The sequence below is a fragment of the Oculina patagonica genome, chromosome 7, assembly GCF_052425735.1.
Source record: "Oculina patagonica isolate OP01 chromosome 7, crgOcupat, whole genome shotgun sequence".
In the NCBI taxonomy this organism is placed as follows: domain Eukaryota; kingdom Metazoa; phylum Cnidaria; class Anthozoa; order Scleractinia; family Oculinidae; genus Oculina; species Oculina patagonica.
Window position 1 is genome coordinate 15,760,045 of NC_135764.1, and position 19,113 is coordinate 15,779,157.

The following is a 19,113-nucleotide window of genomic DNA, read 5'->3' on the forward strand; positions in this document are numbered from 1 at the left end:
TCTGACATAACCTCAGCTGAAAAGCTGTTTGAGATACTGAACGCCTTTCAGCGTTCTTCAGGACTAGAGGTAAACAAAACTAAAACCGAAGGAATGTGGCTAGGTGCTCTCAGACATAACTCTGAAGCTCCCTTAGATATTGCTTGGCCTTCAAAACCGATAAATTCCCTTGGAATTGACTTTACCTACAACGAGGAAGTCTCTTACAAGAAAAACTTTGAACAAAAATTAGGTTCAATGAAAAGCATACTCAACATATGGCTTCCAAGAAACCTCACTTTGTATGGCCGAATAACTATACTCAAAACCCTCGGACTATCCAAACTCATCTATAACACATCAATGCTGTCTTTTCCGCCAAACTTCCCAGCCTTAGTAAAGCAAACCATTTCCGATTTTGTTTGGAACAGTAAACCTGCTAAAATCAAGCACACGACAATGATAGGACCAAAGACAAAAGGTGGTTTAGATTTACCGGACTTTGACACCATAAACAAAGCATTGAAAGTCTCCTGGATACGAAGATTACATGAAAGTAAAAATAACGCATGCTGGAGTCACATACCGTTATCGTTTATAAAGCACTTAGGAGGACCTTTTCTATTTGAATGCAACTATGACCTAAAATCGCTTAAAATAGATATTCCAATTGACTTTTATAAAGACGTCCTTTACATCTGGCAGACTATTAACCAACACTCTCCAGAAACAAAAGAACAAATACTTAATGAAATCATATGGAACAACTCTTTTATCAAAATTGAAGGCTTCTCCGTGTATTATAGAAAATGGCACGAATCGGGGGTCGTCCGAATCAAAGATATTTTCTGTGGAAACAACTTCTTAACATTTAATGATTTCTACACTAAATTCCAAATCAAAACAACATTTCTCAAGTACTGTGGCTTATGTAATGCCATACCCGCTAGCTGGATCCGTTCACTAAAAAGCTCTGCTGACGAAGCGCAGCGCAAATCAGATCATAACCAGAAAATAGATATCGGTAAACTGTCATGCAAAGTGGCTACCAAAATTCTCATAAACAAAAAGTTTGAAACCCCGACCGCAGAAAGAAGATTGAGGCAATTGAGTCTGGACGATAGCACAATACGCGCTATCTACGATATTCCTTTTAAAGTAACAAAAGACACTCGACTTGCTATCTTCCAATTCAAAATTATTCACCATATTTTACCAACCAATTCAACCCTTTACAGAGATAAAATCAAGGACCATGATAAATGCCACCTATGCACGCAAACGCAAACCCTGAGACATCTTTTTGTCTCTTGTCCGAATGTACAGACTTTCTGGAATACGTTTGCTACGTGGTGGAACGTCAAAAATGACGATTCCATTGAGCTACACGAGAAAAACATTATCTATGGTTTTACAACTAACTTTCCTTTACGACTTGGCTTAAACCTCTGTGTACTCATTGCTAAATATTATATCTACACTGCCTCGAGAGATGAACAACACTACCACTTCGAAACCTTTCTAGCCCTTCTAAAAGATAAAATATCTATCGAAAAAAGCAGCTCAAAGTCTCAAATTCAACTCTAAGGCTTTTTTTTAGGTGAAATTTTGTAAGGCACTTTATTTTATCTATTTATTTTATTTTATTATTATCTTTCTGCTTCCTTTTGTCCGTAATTAGTCTTTGTACTCGTCACGAAGTTTTTTTGTTTACCTCGCTTTTTCTGTTTTGTCTACTTATTCTCCTTAAATGTATAGCTTTTGCATCTGTAAATAATGTAATGTTTGAAAGGACAGGAATTTTAGCTGATAAAGAATTAACATAAGCAAGCACTGTAAATAAGTACCGTATTGTTTTTAAAGCTCAGACACATTGTACATGTATGTAGCTGTTTTTTTTTTTTCTTTTTTTGTTTGCAATAAACTATTAAAAAAAAAAAAAAAAGCCTTCATCAATTGCTATTACAGTAATGGTACAAAACAAATGTTCAATCATTCATCAACAAGTTGTGATCATTTTCTTGACAATAGTAGTTCCCCGGTAAACAGTTGTAGTACTGTCCCATCAAAGTGCAATTCCTGGAAAATACCGAAAAGCACACGACCTTCAGGTGAAACCGCACCTTACAGTATTACCAATACACTGCACTTTGCTAAGTCTTAAAACTTTACATTTTCTAGTCGTCTACTTCAATCGTTTATTTGTATTGTGTGAAATACATTTATAAATTGAAACCATCATGTCATTAAGTAATAATGCAATCTCGACAACGTTCTAGATATTATATTATGCACACTAATACAGCTCATGCAAGCCCTGTGACTTACACAAACACAGTCGGACTGAGTGCTACTTAAGTAACTGCTTCGTGGTTTCTGCTGTACTGAACCCTGCCTTTCAAGGCAAAGCGCCCGATTTTAAGCTTCTCAAGCTTCTCAATGTTCTTGTTCAGTGTAAAAGTGGGCTATACTGAAGCAAAATAATTGTTTGAACTACTTTGAAAAATATGGGTTAGTTTGTATTTTTCACCTAAGGCCCCGTCCACACTGACCCGGGTAAATTTGAAAACGCATCTTTTTTTCTCCGGTTAGGCCAACCGTCCACACTGAAAACGGAGCTTTTCAAAAACGCTCACGCTTACTTTTACTTACTAATGAAGCGTATCGTTTTCAAATTTACCCGGGTTAATGTGGACGGAAAACATTTTACGCGGCGTTTTCAAATTTCTCCGTTTTCAAATTTACCCGGGTCAGTGTGGACGGGGCCTAAATAATCGAAAAGTCTGGAAAATCGAAAAGTCCGGATAATTAAAAAGTCTGGAAAACCGAAAAGTCCGGATAATCAAAAAGTCTGGATAATCGAAAAGTCCGGATAATCGAAAGTGCAGATAATAGAAGACTTCAGATACTTCAGTTATTTGTGTTTCTTTTTAAAGTCGTTTGAGAAAACGGCCTATTTTCTTTTCAGGTGCCAAATGTAGGAAGTCTTGATATAGGACCATCAGATGCCTTAAAAATCAGAATAAATTGTTCATGTTCTTGTTCGAAACATCAACTGCCAATACCATTAAGCATTTTACGGACAAGTCTATGTATTTGTTTACAGATCGGGAATTTTGCAAGAGTTTATGTTTGGAACAACAGCTAAAAGCTTTGCAATTTATTATGGATATCGCAATACTTTTTAATACCTCGAACACCTCTAATAGTATTTTCTGTGTACAATCAAGTATATTTGATAAAATAAAATTAAAAAAGAAGTGCACAATAGTGCTTGTAATGAAACAAGATTGACTCTCTTTACATACCTTGAATCATGAGAAGTGATAAAGAACAAAGCAAAAAGTATTTCACCAAACGAAGTTTGAAGTCCTTCCCCAGGTGTTTATTCTTCATGTTTACAATTCCAGCTTCGTCGAAGTATTTTAGCATTTCACTTCAGTGTGTCTTCTGATAAAACTGTACTCACTTTTATCTTTGATCGTTGCCGAGTCAATGTGCGCCTACCCTTCGTGTTATTTTGTTAAAATTCTGATAGTAGCCCTTAGTGCTTTAAGCAAGGAGCGGGCGAATTGATGATCATTTATGCAAAGCACGATATCATATGAACTATGAAACGCTGTTGTCACGAAGTGAGCCAACACAATGAATGGTTCGCCCACCTTGTTAAAGATGACAGCAACAGCAGAAATATAGACAATAAAAGATAATATATAGATTTAGGCAAGCCTAAAAGCGGAGCTCCCCTTTAATTTATTTAATTTTAGCTGGAGTTACAATGTTTTCATTTTGATAAATATGCGGTCAAAGCTTTAATGTATTAAGGCTGGCCCACAGGTGCAAGACAAATAAATCCATCATTTTCACGAGGCAGAACAACTAATGGCCTAAAATTAAATTAAGAGTTTATTCTCTCCAGCCCTTTCTAAAGAATAGAAAATTGTTTTACGATCCACTTATCGTTTTGCTTTAATACAACTCATGGCCTAAAAATTAATTAAGAGTTTATTGTCTGCTTTCTAAGCATAGAAAATAGTTTTACGATTCTCTTATCGTTTTGCTTTATACAAAATGACGTCAATATATTTTGTGGGCATATTCCTGTCTTACTTTTCTTCCCTGTATTTGTCTTAGCATCGGCGCACTGAAATGGGTTGCTCAGTCACGTACGCAAATTTAAAACTTATCTTTTATTTCTTACCATGTGTACAGTTTAAACAAATTTAAACGTACACTAATTGGAACAACATCTAAAAGCTTTGCAATTTATTATGGATATCGCAATACTTTTTAAGTGTCATTGTCAGAGAAAACCAGGCAATGCCAAAAGATGGGGTCAGCCGATTCCCCTAATATTTTCAGCATTTGAAACCTATCAGATAAGATTAAGATTGGTGGCATTTAAAAGATTTTCTGCCTTCTCAATCCTGAGATTGACCACCCCCCTAGTTTTTGGCACAGAAAGTGCCAAAATTCTACATAAAAAGGCCAATTTCTCGGTACTGGAAACAGATCTTCCTTTTGCATTTCGTGCACAGAATTTTTTTTCAAGGTAAATTAACTAGTTGTTAATGTTTTGCGTGCTTTAAAACAAATTTTCAGTTTAACTGTAATTTTTACCATATTTTCTAAACTAGGTAAGTAGCTTGTGCCTTTCCACAGAGTGAATTTCGTGGGTTTTCAAATTTATTTTTTTCAAAAGTGCGGTGGTTTATTTTTTATTAAAAGCCATTTTATAACAGTCCATACCCTTCTCAATCAAAAACAATAATTTATTGATTGGCACAAGAAACTCTTTTTCCACGAATTTAGTTCAAAAATGCCTCTGATCGCTCTTATGGTCATTTTCCCGCCAACATTAAATCACCAGATTATCACATAACATCCACAAAATTACATTTCAAAATGAAATACTTGTATTGTAATTGATTTGAAAAGAGTAGAAACTTCAGCAAATGTGTTAGAAATTGATTTTGAAATAATTATGTTAACTAAAGTTAATAGATACCGCAGGCCATGCATGAAATCATTGTGTATTTCCCGCGAAATTTAGTCGTATTATGTAAGTATTACTTGGATTTTCATAGCCTATATCTAGATAAGTTTGGTTTGTCTGAAAAGCGAGAATATAAATCTTATATATAAGGCGCTCTTAGTAGTAATGTTGCAAGGTACTAAAATAAGAAACCACGTGACGTTATTTCTCCCGGTCGACATAACTTTTGTCAGTTTCAGTTCATGTTATCACGTTTCATACGGGACTAACACTCTTATAAATATGAATTGTTCGTTTACTTCACAAGAATCACCCTGTAGTCTTCTCGCATATAGTACAACTATTCTACCGTTATAGATGCTTGTAAACAAGACGTTACAGTTCACTAACTAGGTCTTGGTCGGAGTGGCTAGCGAGGATGCCGATCTCGAAGTTCAGCAATCACTGAGATGAAGCTCATTTTATGCAGATCAGGGCACTTTGACTTATCCGGAGATAGAGTAGCAGGTATGACTATCTGTCCAAAACACTATAAGAGAAGTAACTGCCGACTGCATGCGACTGGTGACCTTGACAAATTACCTGTTGTTATCATTGCACAAGGATGAATGCAAACAGGTTAATGACCCACGCCGTGTTTGTATGACCTTTGTAATGTATGCATTACTGTCACGCTGGTTGTAATTTGGGCTCCTCTCTTTTCAGGTTCGTCTCGAATTCCTCTCATCCAAAAAGATACACAAACACGCACACAAGACCCAAGTAAGCACAGGTAGAAGTTCAGCTGAGCAATTTTTATTCCAGAATCGATAGTGATAGGAAGCGTATTTTTTCCTTATGCAATTTTGATATAACGCAAGTGTCATCGTGACGCACCCGATGTTAGTAGTTTTTTGCTATTTATTTAATGTACTCTAATTTGACCAATAATGTACAGATGAAATCCTAAACTTCAACATCCACCCATCGTCATTTTGAGGTTTTGGTGGTTTAAATTGTCATCCCAAAGGGCCAAAAATCGTGTTCAAATGCCCCACCTTATGGTCAAATTTGTCGATCAAATTCTCCTACCCCCCGGGAAGTGAATGGAAAAATAACCAAATAACGAAAGTGTATTTCTTTTCAGAGTGTAATTTTACATGCAAAATATTCATAACTAAACAATATATTCGACTTCAAACGCAGAACACTGGCTACGATGTCACAAAAGAAGCAGCCACGATGTACAAAAGAAAACAGTTGATCCATTGAGTCCTCTTCCTTCTCGAACTTTGCCATGAGCCGCTAACGAAGCCGGAAAAACCGCAAGGAATTATAAACACAAGATGGAGGCAATTTGCTCAAATCCCCATTATCCCTCTTATTTAATTTCAAATTTCCCCACCTCAATAACAACTATTGAGGTCAAATTCCCCCCCCTCCCCCCTGGGCAGACTGGTGAGATAAATGCCCGGGGTATGCTCGGGGGGGGGGGGGATGTCTCGATTTGACAGGTACAAAAAAACACAAAACATCTCTGGTTTGATCTTTGACGAGGACTGCATTTTCGTTTTGATCATTGGATAAAACTGAAATATGTCCCAACTCGTGTTTGAATTTGCATGGAAGCACAATGTTCATCAATTAACATGGGCATAGTTTTTTACCGATAAAAGAAATAAACAAAATCTTCGTTTCAGGTCACGATAATTAATATTTGTCTGTTTTCTGTTATTTTACCAAATGCGGAGTCAAGCTAATCGTTATCCGTTATAGGATGCTTAGATGCGCGCACTTTTGTTCATGATTCGCCACTATGAGAAAACTTATTTAACTAGCTCTGGTTTCCTTTCTAGTTCCAAAATATTTGTGAATTAGATTAAGATATAAAATTCTACTTTTTGTAGCACAAACGCCTGGTCAATCCTGAGAAAGATCGTGACGGTGGCAAAACAACTGTGTTTCATGTTGTGTACCTTTCAGACAAAGAACATTTCTGTGTGGACGTATAACCTTGAAGCAGATTTCATTTGTACTGTAAAAAGATTTGTACTATAGAAACCCTTAGAAAAAAAAGTGCGAATGAAATACTTAGCTCACGTATTTCCCGGCTTTTTAACTACCAATCGCGCTACCAATCGATTCCCAGGAGCTGGGTGTGGCCATTAAAAAACTGTGTATTACTGTTTTATATTTAACAATTAGACAACAAGCCCGAGTTTTTTATGAGTTAAATTAATCAACGAGGCTCAGCCGAGTCGACTATCGCTACCCAAAAACATACAGTGGACTATCGCTATCCAAAACCTACAACTTTAAGTACTTTTAAGACAACTCACAATCATGTTCTATCAGCGAGTAGAACACAATGGGAAAACCAAACCTTCTTGCGGATTTCCAATAAAGTATGGCTTAGTTTCTACTAAAAATGCATAGTGTAGTTAGAATTAAGACGCAGTATTCAACCTCTGAATCCCTCTTGCCATGTAACAGCCCTCTGTCCTAAATAGCCTATAATGCTCTGTGCAACAATTCACAAAAACAGCTGAATGAAAAAAGCTTAAAAGAAATGACTTAACTGGAGAAATTAATGGAAATATGGTAAAACCTAATAATAAAGTATTTTTCGTTTGTCTCACGACGTAGTGTCACTTGTGATGTAGATCGCGACGTTTCGACTGCACACTGCTAGTCTTCATCAGGCGATAAGGTCGACTGGTTGTGCGTGAACTTATAAAACACGCTGCTGCGCTGTGATTGGTTGGTTTTCAACAGCTGTGATTGGTGCATTTCGATCGTCGCTGTTTCTGTGTCCTGTTGTTCCCTCAGTGGTCCGCTGTCGTACAATTCTCCTGTTGTTGTGTTTTTTGATCGTGGGCATCCATGCTTCAGGAATGTCAATTCCATTATCCCTGTTGATATTATTAGGGTGAAGTCTTATGTGAATTGCCTCTTTGACCCTGCGTGTGTACCAGTGTGGTTCACGATCAATAAACTTTACCTCATTCCAAAGCGGGTAGTGTCCGGTGTTGTGGGTGTGCTCTGAAACGGCGGAGGTCTGGATACGGGCGAGTCGGATGTCCCGGTCGTGTTCTTTGATTCTGTCTTCCATAGGTCTTCCAGTCTCGCCGATGTAAACTTTGCCGCACTCACAGGGAATTCTGTAAACAACGCCATCTTGTTTAGTCGGATCAACAGCGTCTTTTGGCCGTACTAGGTGTGATCTTAATGTAGTTTCCGACTTGAAAACAGCGCGTACGCCTTGTTGTTGTAGGCAGCGTCTAATTTGTTCGGAAAGACCTTTGACATAGGGTAGAACCGCAGTAGATTTAAACTCGTTCGTAGGCTCAGCACTGGTGCTCTGCTTTCTGGTCTTGGTGATCTTCTGCAAGAAAGAAAAAGGATAATCATTAGAAACAAGAACAGATGACAGATGTTTTTTCTCCTTGGATATAACAGATGGTTTTGTTACGAGGCGTTTAGCACGATCGTAAAGACACTTAACAATACCGCGTTTTAGGCTTTTAAGCCCGTCTCGCATTTCTTTCGTGATGTTAGGCTCTGGTGGTTCTGCCTGTTGAAGAATGTTGTTGACAGCTCTTCTGACAAGGTCTGCTTGTTCTGTGTTGAGTTGTCGGACAGCTGATTCGACACTGGCGATAATCTCCTTTGCAGGGATGTCCGTAGGAGTTACGGCGAAGTTCAGTCCTTTCCGCAACAGAGCTATCTCGGCGTCGCTGAGGGACCTAGAAGATAAATTAATAAGCCAGTTAGTTTTGTCAACATACGGTGTATCAGCAGGGGACACAGCCGCGTGTTTTTCGCGCACAAGTTTTTCAAACTTCTGCTTTTGTCTGTCTTTTGTGGAATAAAAGACTCGTTGGGTGTTGATCTTGATCTGTTCTAGTATTCTGTCTGCATCCTCCGTCGATAGAGCGGATGTTATGCTCTGTGCAGTGGAGTCTGCTTCCTTCTTCGCATCTCCCTTGGCCATCTGCGTCAGTCTGATCCTTTCCCTCAGGAATCTCATTGATGCAAGTTCAGCGACTCTGCGCGCGCCCTTTGTGGGAACTGGCGGTCGAACTTTCCGAACAACTTAGACGCTGCCTACAACAACAAGGCGTACGCGCTGTTTTCAAGTCGGAAACTACATTAAGATCAAACCTAGTACGGCCGAAAGACGCTGTTGATCCGACTAAACAAGATGGCGTTGTTTACAGAATTCCCTGTGAGTGCGGCGAGACTGGAAGACCTATGGAAGACAGAATCAAAGAACACGACCGGGACATCCGACTCGCCCGTATCCAGACCTCCGCCGTTTCAGAGCACACCCACAACACCGGACACTACCCGCTTTGGAATGAGGTAAAGTTTATTGATCGTGAACCACACTGGTACACACGCAGGGTCAAAGAGGCAATTCACATAAGACTTCACCCTAACAATATCAACAGGGATAATGGAATTGAAATTCCCGAAGCATGGATGCCCACGATCAAAAAACACAACAACAGGAGAACTGTACGACAGCGGACCGCTGAGGGAACAACAGGACACAAAAACAGCGAGGATCGAAATGCACCAATCACAGCTGTTGAAAACCAACCAATCACAGCGCAGCAGCGTGCTTTATAAGTTCACGCACAACCAGTCGACCTTATCGCCTGATGAAGACTAGCAGTGTGCAGTCGAAACGTCGCGATCTACATCACAAGTGACACTACGTCGTGAGACAAACGAAAAATACTTTATTATTATTGTACTCTACCACGATGATTAACAACAACATTTTTTATGGTAAAACCTGGTTAGTACCAACGGTTGTCTGGAGGAACTGGTTTTTTTTCATGCATGTCCTGATTACAGTCATTGCAGTCAAAATGCAATCATCATCATCATCATCATCATCGTTATCCTCATATGTGCCCCAAGATCTATGATTGTTATTGCCCCCGCAGGGTTTTGGCCCAGAGGCTAAAACCCGAGGAGGCACCCTAGGAGTCCCCGGGTGTATACATACAAGGACAAAGAATATTTGTTGAAAAAGTAAGAAATGTGTTTGTAATGGGCGAAGCGTTCCCGATTTGACAAAACTAGGCGCGCACGGTCGTCTCGGGTAATATTTTAGCAAGCGCGCACGGTGGTGTCGGGTACTTGCAACCACGAGGTCGCGTTTCGCCACCTTCGAGCTTCGCCATCTTCTAGCAGCATTTCGTTTTCCGGTTTTGGTTTACGTGTGTTCACAGATTTGTTCGAGCGGTTTCTCTGCTTTAAGTGATATTTGAAGCAGTTGTTAGTAATACGTCGAAAGATTTCGAGCAATTGGTTTCGTGTTCTTGGCTACGTGTGTTCCAAGAGCTGGTTCGAGCGTCAACATTTGCTTTCGGGGGTTTGTATCGTATCACAGGCGGCCCAAGCTCACGATGTGAAGAGTTGAAACGTGACTCTCGCCTGGTGGCATATGGAGGTGTTGTGTTACAACGATTCGTATTTACAAAGGTTTGTATGGGAGAAAACGTTTTGAGTTTATAGCTAAATATAATGATATTTTGACAATAAAAACAACTTCCCTCGATGTCTTGTTGTTATATCTGTTGTTATCTCGGTTCTCAGGCCGATCCGAGGCGTTTTAAGCGAGTTATGCCTTAGCAGTGGAAACCCGACATGGGATTTTGGCGTGACTCATGGGACATGAGTCACGTCGTTTCTAATTGGTCGAGACATTAAAAACATTAATTCCCTTTTTTAAATACCGGAGAAAGTTCTGCTCTGTGCACCTAGGTTACCCACGTGTATTGTGTTCTAAAGTTAGAACGTCGTGTTTTATCTGTCAAATACTTAAATTAATCTTAAGAACTTTTTCAAAATACACGAAAAAACTTCTGCTCTGTGTACTTTGTCCAGAGTCACGTCGTTTATCAATTGCTCGAAAACTACTGCTCGTTTTTAATTGGTCCAGATATTTAAAAAAAAATGAACAACCTTGCCCCATACAGGGGCACCCAGCAGACCGTTTCGGTGTAAATTCGGGTAATAGTATTTCGGTCCATAAAAATTTTCTGAAGTTTGAAAGTTCTAGCTAGCGTATCCGAAAAGACACACTTTTCTTAATGTTTAAAAATAAGGCTTTAAATCGCACAAAAAGGACACTTATAACGTAAAAACGATGTTCTGACACCTATAGTAAAATTTTCTCGTTGGGTGCCCCTGAAAATACCAGAGAAACTCCTGCTCTGTGTACCTAGGTTACTCACGCATTTTTAATTGGTTGAGAAATTAAAATATCTGAGAAACTTCTGCTCTGTTACTCGCGTCTGACTTTGACGAAATTACGACAGCTACATGCGGACCATGGTAGCAAATTTGCATTGAAATATTCCGCCAAAAGCTCCAAATCCCATGGGTTGCATTAATGATTTAGTTATCTGCAACCCTTATAATAAACTATTATATTCAGTGTCGCGTATAAGTGTTAAAAATGATCCGTAAGTGTTCAATTATATTTTATTTGCGCCCAAGATGTTAATAATTTGCATATGTTTTTACGCTTGCATTCCAAAAATCCTGTGTAGATTTTAAATTATTGTCTCTGAATGTTCGAGGGATACGGTCATCCACAAAAAGGAAGGCTCTCTTCTGCTGGTTAAACGAACGAAAATACGACATAGCTTTCCTGCAGGAAACCTATAGCACTAAAGACGTCGAAAGTATCTGGAAGACACAGTTACAAGGTAAGCTATATTTTTCGCATGGTTCCAATCACAGCTGTGGGGTAATGATTCTTGTTAGAAACGATGTAGACTTCAAGCTAAATTTGATTATCTCCGACGATCAGGGCCGTTATATCATAATGGATGCTGAAATTCAAGGGTCTTCGTTTTTGTTTGTAAACATTTATGCTCCGAATAGCGTCCAAGATCAATGTTCTTTTTACGAATATTTAGATAAGAAGATCGAAGAAAGTATTGTCGGCAAAGAAAATAAAATAATCATCGGAGGCGATTTTAATGTCACGTTAGACCCCGCATGGGACTGCTCTGGAGGGAATCAGACAAAGAAAGCTTCAGCTAAATATATTGAAGCTCTATGCCTGGATTTCGATTTAACTGATATTTGGCGTATCAGAAACCCGGAGGTCAAACGTTTTACCTGGAGACAAAAAATACCTCTTATTCAGAGGAGACTTGATATTTGGTTAGTAAGTGATGCCTGTCAGGAAGATATTGAAAAATCTGGCATTATTTCCTCGATCAACTCGGATCATTCAGCGGTTACTTTGCATTTTAGTAGCGTCGATTAGCAAAAATACGGCCCTTCGTTTTGGAAATTCAACGCTAGTCTTGTAAACGATGCAAACTTTGTAACACTAATAACCGAAAGTGTACCGGAGTGGCTAAATGAATTTAACGAAGTAACTGACAAAAGAGTCTTGTGGGATCTAATTAAATATAACATCAGACAAGTGTCCATGAAATATAGTAAAGAAAGAGCCCGTGAAAAGAGAGAAAGGGTCTCCAATATCGAAAATATGCTTCGGGCTTGCGAGGAAAACTGCGGCGAATTCCCCTCAAAAGAAAATTTGGAACAACTTGAAGTCCTTAAAATTGAATATGATGATGTTTATCGAGAACTTGCCGAAGGTGCGATTATCCGTTCGAAAGCTACTTGGTATGAAAAAGGAGAGAGAAACAATAAGTACTTTTTAAATCTTGAGAGTCATAACAAAATTAAAAGTTCAGTACGATAAATTTTTAATGGCGAAGGGACTTTGATTGCAGACCCGCAAAAAGTACGACAAGAAATTGAAAGTTTTTATTCCGATCTCTGTAAGAGTGATACCCTCTCGCCACGTAAGGATATCTTAAGAGCACAGGTTTCCTACGGTCAAACATATGTCGGTAAGAGTCCTTAAATGGATTTCGCTCATACTCTTACCATGGGTAGGTCTCAATATGAAATAAATCACAGTATACTTTGTTTGGCTAAATATCGATTTGTTTTCGAGAAAATCGATAATTCTAAAATCCAGCAAAATTGACGCTTTCGGAGCTCAAAATTTATGCCGAGTTTGTTAGCTTCGCGTCGAAAAATAAAGCACTCTGGAAGAAAAATACCTATTTAATATCGAAGAATAACATCAAATTAGTACGTCGAAAGCAATTTCTGCTCTTAAAGTCCTTTTATTTAGAAAATATAATTAAGTTTATTCGACACACTTTTGATTTAATTCAAAATAGGTCAAACTTATCGCTTTATTTAAGTATGAGCGAAGCGAAATAAATGGCCGAAAATTTGGTATTAGACAGATAAATGATTGTTCTTTTCGATACTAAAAGGATTTCCTAGGGAAATGATTTAGTGCGATGCTTTCAGATCTCAAAGTTGCTTAAAATTCGTTAATTTAACCGACCGTGACATTGTTGATCTTATCAACATTATGTAAACATTCCACGCAAAGGTTAATTTTCCCCATGTGAACTTCAACTGAGTAAAATAAAAACATAGACTTGCTTACCGTGGTGTTCGCTGATACATTGTAAATCCTGTTTTCCTCATTTACGACAAAACCTAAGCCCTCGGCGAAGCTGTTATCCAATTTTCTTGACGCGCCATTTGTAACTGATTTCCACGTCTTGAAGTGACAGTTATTTTCCATGCATTCTTGAAAACGGTCCTGAGTCTTAACTGATCAGTGTAAACAGGAATACGAAGTACTTTGCTTTAAATCAACTTAAAGCTTAGCAGCAGTGGTAGATAAATCGATACGGCCGGCGAATCTTCGTTTCGAAAACCGCCATTTGAGATTTGTCGGCCCTTTGTCCTGCGGTATGCAGATAATTAATTCACACTTGAGTAACTTCCGGCACATGAAATCGACAACCACCGTGACCAGATAGCACCCTCCTTTTCGAAATATTGGTCGAGGCACTATGTTTATCATTTTAACATAAGCTCTCAATGAAAAACTTTTGGGCTGAACTTGTAATAAAGTTTCACTTCAGTTAGCCACAATTCGAGAGAGTTGTTAAATGGTTGCATGAAATCCGGGTGGAAAGTTCTTCTGTTGCGTTGCTTCGCTTTGTTTCATATTTTTTTTTTATTTTTTATTTTTTATTTTTGTTTCATATTTTTTATCCAGTTCTTACCCTTGTTCAAATTCTTGTCCCTTCTTCAGTGGAAAATTTGAAACGACGTTAAAATCCCTATAAGACGGAGATCTCTTTTAGACGAACTGAGTTGGAGCCGGTCCTAGGCCTTTCTCGATTATGCTAGTAAAACTGGCATTTAATGCTACTAGAAATTCTCGCATAAAGCCAAAAAAATGCTAAAATAATGCCTGATTTCTTTAAAAAATGCCACTTGAATTCCAAAGAATGCTTTGTTTTATTTCAAACAAAACGTACGAACTCTTACATTATATGCTCATATCAACAACAGGTGATTAAATAATTGTTTGTTTATAAAAATAAAAAAATAGAAAAAAAATTTAAAATTTTTTTAAAAAAAATTAAAAAGACACACACGCAAGTAACACAACGCACAAACAGTCGAAACAGACAGAAAACAATCAAATTAAGTAATCAAAATTGTGAAACATTAGGATTATTTATCCTTCTAAGTTCTGAGTGCTGAAATCTGAATCACAGTCATGAAAAATGACAGAAAATGCTAGCAATTCTTTTTTAAGAAAAAACGAAAAAAAAATGCTCGTTTTCCCAAAAAATGCCGAAAAAAATGCTAGCATAATCGAGAAAGGCCTAGCCGGTCCCGAAGGTACCCGTTTCAGAGAGAGTTGGCTGTACACAAAACCTTAGATGGCGTCGTTGGATCCGTCTTCCGTGAATGTTAGTAAAAATATATATTCCGCTGTGTAGTCTAGCCTGTAAACAAGCTCACCTTCTTTCTCCTGTGGAGGATTGGGCGAAATAAAAGCGGGAAGGAAAGGTGGGAAGGGGTGGGGAAAAAAGGGACCATATATCATGTATATGCAGTTGTAATACCAGTCACGGTAAACAATTTATAAAACGCTGAACATTTATGACTGTTTACACCAAGGTGTATATTGGTGTAAAAATTAAGGAAAGGGTGCTTTTCACTCCATTAGATTAAGCTAGGTGAAGAAAAGTACACGTAATCAGAAGTTTGTGATGGACTTCTGACGTGATGCCATATTTTGTATTTATTTCTGCAAAGTACAACAAAGCATTTATACCAAAGTAGCATTATTAAATAAAAAATGAGCATAATTACAGTTGAGCATTATATCGGACAAAAAACAAGCATTGTTAGAAGCATAACATTCCCTTTTTACCAGCGTAATTGGAAGGGCCTCTGGTATTCAGTTAGAAAGAACTTGCATTCAAAAGATACCGCGTTCTAGAAACAAGTCACCCCGTTTTGGCTGCTGATATTTTGGAACTTTTGTGTGTTCAAAATACCATATCTCGTTCTAGATATCGTCTGATATTGAAAATCCCGTTCTAGATCGGGAACCCAAAACCACGACCTCATTGGACGGCACAGAGCCGTTTTTGGGGAATACCCCAGCTTCGACAACTCCTTCCTAATAAAGTTCGCCTATTGAATTGAGAATTAAGGTGATTATAAAGTTATTACTTTATATCTCTTGTTGTTTGGAAACTTGAGTCGTATTATAATTATAACCGTCTTATTTATGAAGGAATAGACTGCGGATAATATTTGAAACTTAAACCGTTTTCCCCTAATAGCTTCCAAATCAACTCAAAAACACACCGGAAAACAGGTTTAAAAACAAAATATTTATATAATGACTATGATATTTAGTACATTTGGGTTCCCTGACGGCGAGGCGCTTGTCCCTCCCCGCAAGCTCTGGCGGGGGGCACCTTCCCTTGTTTACGCCGGACCCCAACAGAATATATACATGGTCATAAAAAAAATTATTTTTTAACATTCACGGAAGACGGATCCAACGATAACATCTTAGATTTTGCTTTCACCTGTTTTGCCTTGACCTAATCAAGAACTTGGACAAAGGTAAGAACAAAAAAAAAACTATAAAGCGAAGCAACGCAACAGAAGAACCTTAGACCCGGGAGTTAAAAGCGCTGTCATGCAACTATTTAGCAACTTTCACAAACGGTAGCTACCTGAAGTGAAACTTAATTACATGTTCAGCCCAAAAGTTTTTCATTTAGAGCTTATATTAATATAGCAATAATATGGTGCCTCAACCAATACTATACCAAAACGCAGGGTGCTATTATATCTGGTCACGGCGGTTGTCGATTTCATGTGCCGGAAGTTACGCAAGTGTGAAATACATTATCTGCACACCGCATGACAAAGGGCCGACAAATCTCAGTTTTCGAAAAGAAGATTTGCCGGCCGAATCGATTTATCAACCACTGCTACTGTCCGGAACGTTTCGGTCCGATTTTCGGATAGGATATGCCTTCTAATTACACGGATAGGATAGGCCTTCTGTTTACACGGGGCCGTTCTGGAACCGGTGCGGGATGGAACCAAAACTGGACCTGCTATTTTGCAGGTCAAGTTATGGAACCGTTCCGGACCGGTTCCAGAACCGTCCTGTGTAAACACATGGATCGGTGCCAAACGCTTCCGTGTAAACAGAGGCCGATCCGGTCCGGTCCAGTTCGGAACGGCTCCGGTCTGGTCCCGTGTAAACGTAGCCTAGCTGGTTAGAGTATAAAAATGACTGAAAAAACGGCAAGGACAGGACTAACACCAGGTGTCCGTCTTATGGAGATCTTCAATAAGGGAGAGTTGACTCTACAACTGTTTTGCCTTAGCCTAATCAAGAATTTGAACAAGGGTAAGAACTGGATAAAAAATATGCAGCAAAGCGAAGCAACGGAACAGAAGAACTTTCGACCCGGAAGTTAAAAGCGCTTTCATGCAACCATTTAACAACTCTCTCGAACGGTGGCTTACTGAAGTGAAACTTAAGTACAAGTTCAGCCCAAAAGTTTTTCATTGAGAGCTTATGTTAAAATGATAAAAATAGTGCCTCAACCAATCACCAAAAAGCAGGGTGCTTTCTGGTCACGGTGGTTGTCGATTTCATGTGCCGGAAGTTACTCAAGTGTGAATTAATTATCTGCATACCGCAGGACAAAGGGCCGACAAATCTCAAATGGCGGTTTTCGAAACGAAGATTCGCCGGCCGTATCGATTTATCTATTACTGCTGCTAAGCTTTAAGTTGATTTAAAGCAAAGTACTTCGTATTCCTGTTTACACTGATCAGTTAAAACTCAGGACCGTTTTCAAGAATGCATGGAAAATAACTGTCACTTCAAGACGTGGAAATCAGTTACAAATGGCGCGTCAAGAAAATTGGATAACAGCTTCGCCGAGGGCTTAGGTTTTGTCGTAAATGAGGAAAACAGGATTTACAATGTATCAGCGAACACCACGGTAAGCAAGTCTATGTTTTTATTTTACTCAGTTGAAGTTCACATGGGGAAAATTAACCTTTGCGTGGAATGTTTACATAATGTTGATAAGATCAACAATGTCACGGTCGGATAAATTATCGAATTTTAAGCAACTTTGAGATCTGAAAGCATCGCACTAAATCATTTCCCTAGGAAATCCTTTTAGTATCGAAAAGAACAATCATTTATCTGTCTAATACCAAATTTTCGGCCATTTATTTCGCTTCGCTCATACTTAAATAAAGCGATAAGTTTGACCTATTTTGAATTAAATCAAAAGTGTGTCGAATAAACTTAATTATATTTTCTAAATAAAAGGACTTTAAGAGCAGAAATTGCTTTCGACGTACTAATTTGATGTTATTCTTCGATATTAAATAGGTATTTTTCTTCCAGAGTGCTTTATTTTTCGACGCGAAGCTGACAAACTCGGCATAAATTTTGAGCTCCGAAAGCGTCAATTTTGCTGGATTTTAGAATTATCGATTTTCTCGAAAACAAATCGATATTTAGCCAAACAAAGTATACTGTGATTTATTTCATATTGAGACCTACCCATGGTAAGAGAATGAGCGAAATCCATTACAGGGCTATTGCCAAGAATTTTCATTTTTGTTTGAAATTTGTGCATATGTCCTCTTAACCTCTTTCCTGAGAAATCCTGACACACCAAAACTCTCAGAGCTTGATGCTCAAGTCTGCGAAGGAAAATTAACAATCAGCGAATGTTTTAAAAGTCTTCAGCTTTTTCAAAATAACAAATCTCCAGGTAATGACGGATTAACTGTGGAGTTTTATAAAGCTTTCTGGAAAGTCGTAGGTGAGATTATGGTAGACAGCTTAAACTATTCTTACGATCATGGCGAATTATCGAATTCCCAAAAGGAAGCTATTATCACTTTAATTGAAAAAAAAGATAAAGACAAAAGAAATCTATCGAACTGGAGACCGATCTCGCTTATCAATGTTGACGTTAAAATAGGCACTAAAGCCATTGCCAAAAGACTAGAAACAGTTTTACCTAACATTAACATTATACACTATAATAAATGTGCGTACGTGAAAGGAAGAACAATCTTCGATGCAATACGAACAGTGGATGATGTAATGGAGTACACGGAAAGATATAATATCAATGCTAAAATGATTTGCATCGACTTTAAGAAAGCCTTTGATACTGTAAGCAGGGATTTCTTGTTCAAAACCCTTGATGCCTTCGGATTTGGAAATTCACTTATTCAGTGGATTCAACAAAAACATATCACGCTGTGTTTTGAATAACGGTTTTTCTGCTGCACTTTTTTTCAGTTGAAAGAGGCGTAAGGCAGGGAGACCCCCTCTCTGCTTACTTGTTTATCATGGTGCTAGAAATACTATGTTTAAGCATACGCAGAAGCAAAGACATTCAAGGAATTACTGTAGGAACAAAAGAGATAAAACTGGGATTGTTCTTAGATGATCTAACCGGCTTCTTAAAGAATGATCATTCACTTATAAATTTTATGAATCTAGTAAAAGCTTTTGGAGAATGTTCAGGTCTCAGAATTAACCTCGATAAATCCGAAGTTATGATACTAGGACTGAAATAAGGGGCACTGCTCACTACGAAATGATATTGAAATAAGAAGCCTAAAAATTAAACACTCGGTGAAAATCCTGGGTTTTCATTTTACATACGATCAACGTGCTAAACGAAGGTTAAATTTTGACGAAA

At 38.3% G+C, this 19,113-nt stretch overlaps 1 protein-coding gene across 2 annotated transcripts in view; it reads left to right on the top strand.

Annotated features, from left to right (window-relative positions):
• Positions 1-11,396: 11,396 nt before the first annotated feature.
• LOC144661238 (solute carrier family 23 member 2-like) overlaps positions 11,397-19,113 on the top strand; it is a 52,960-nt gene continuing 45,243 nt past the window's right edge. Inside the window, exon 1 of one of the 2 annotated variants that reach the window (XM_078521935.1) lies at positions 11,397-11,685. The gene's annotated coding sequence lies outside the window, so the exon portion shown is untranslated. The remainder of the gene's footprint in view (positions 11,686-19,113) is intronic. The other variant, XM_078521933.1, reaches the window with a different exon arrangement.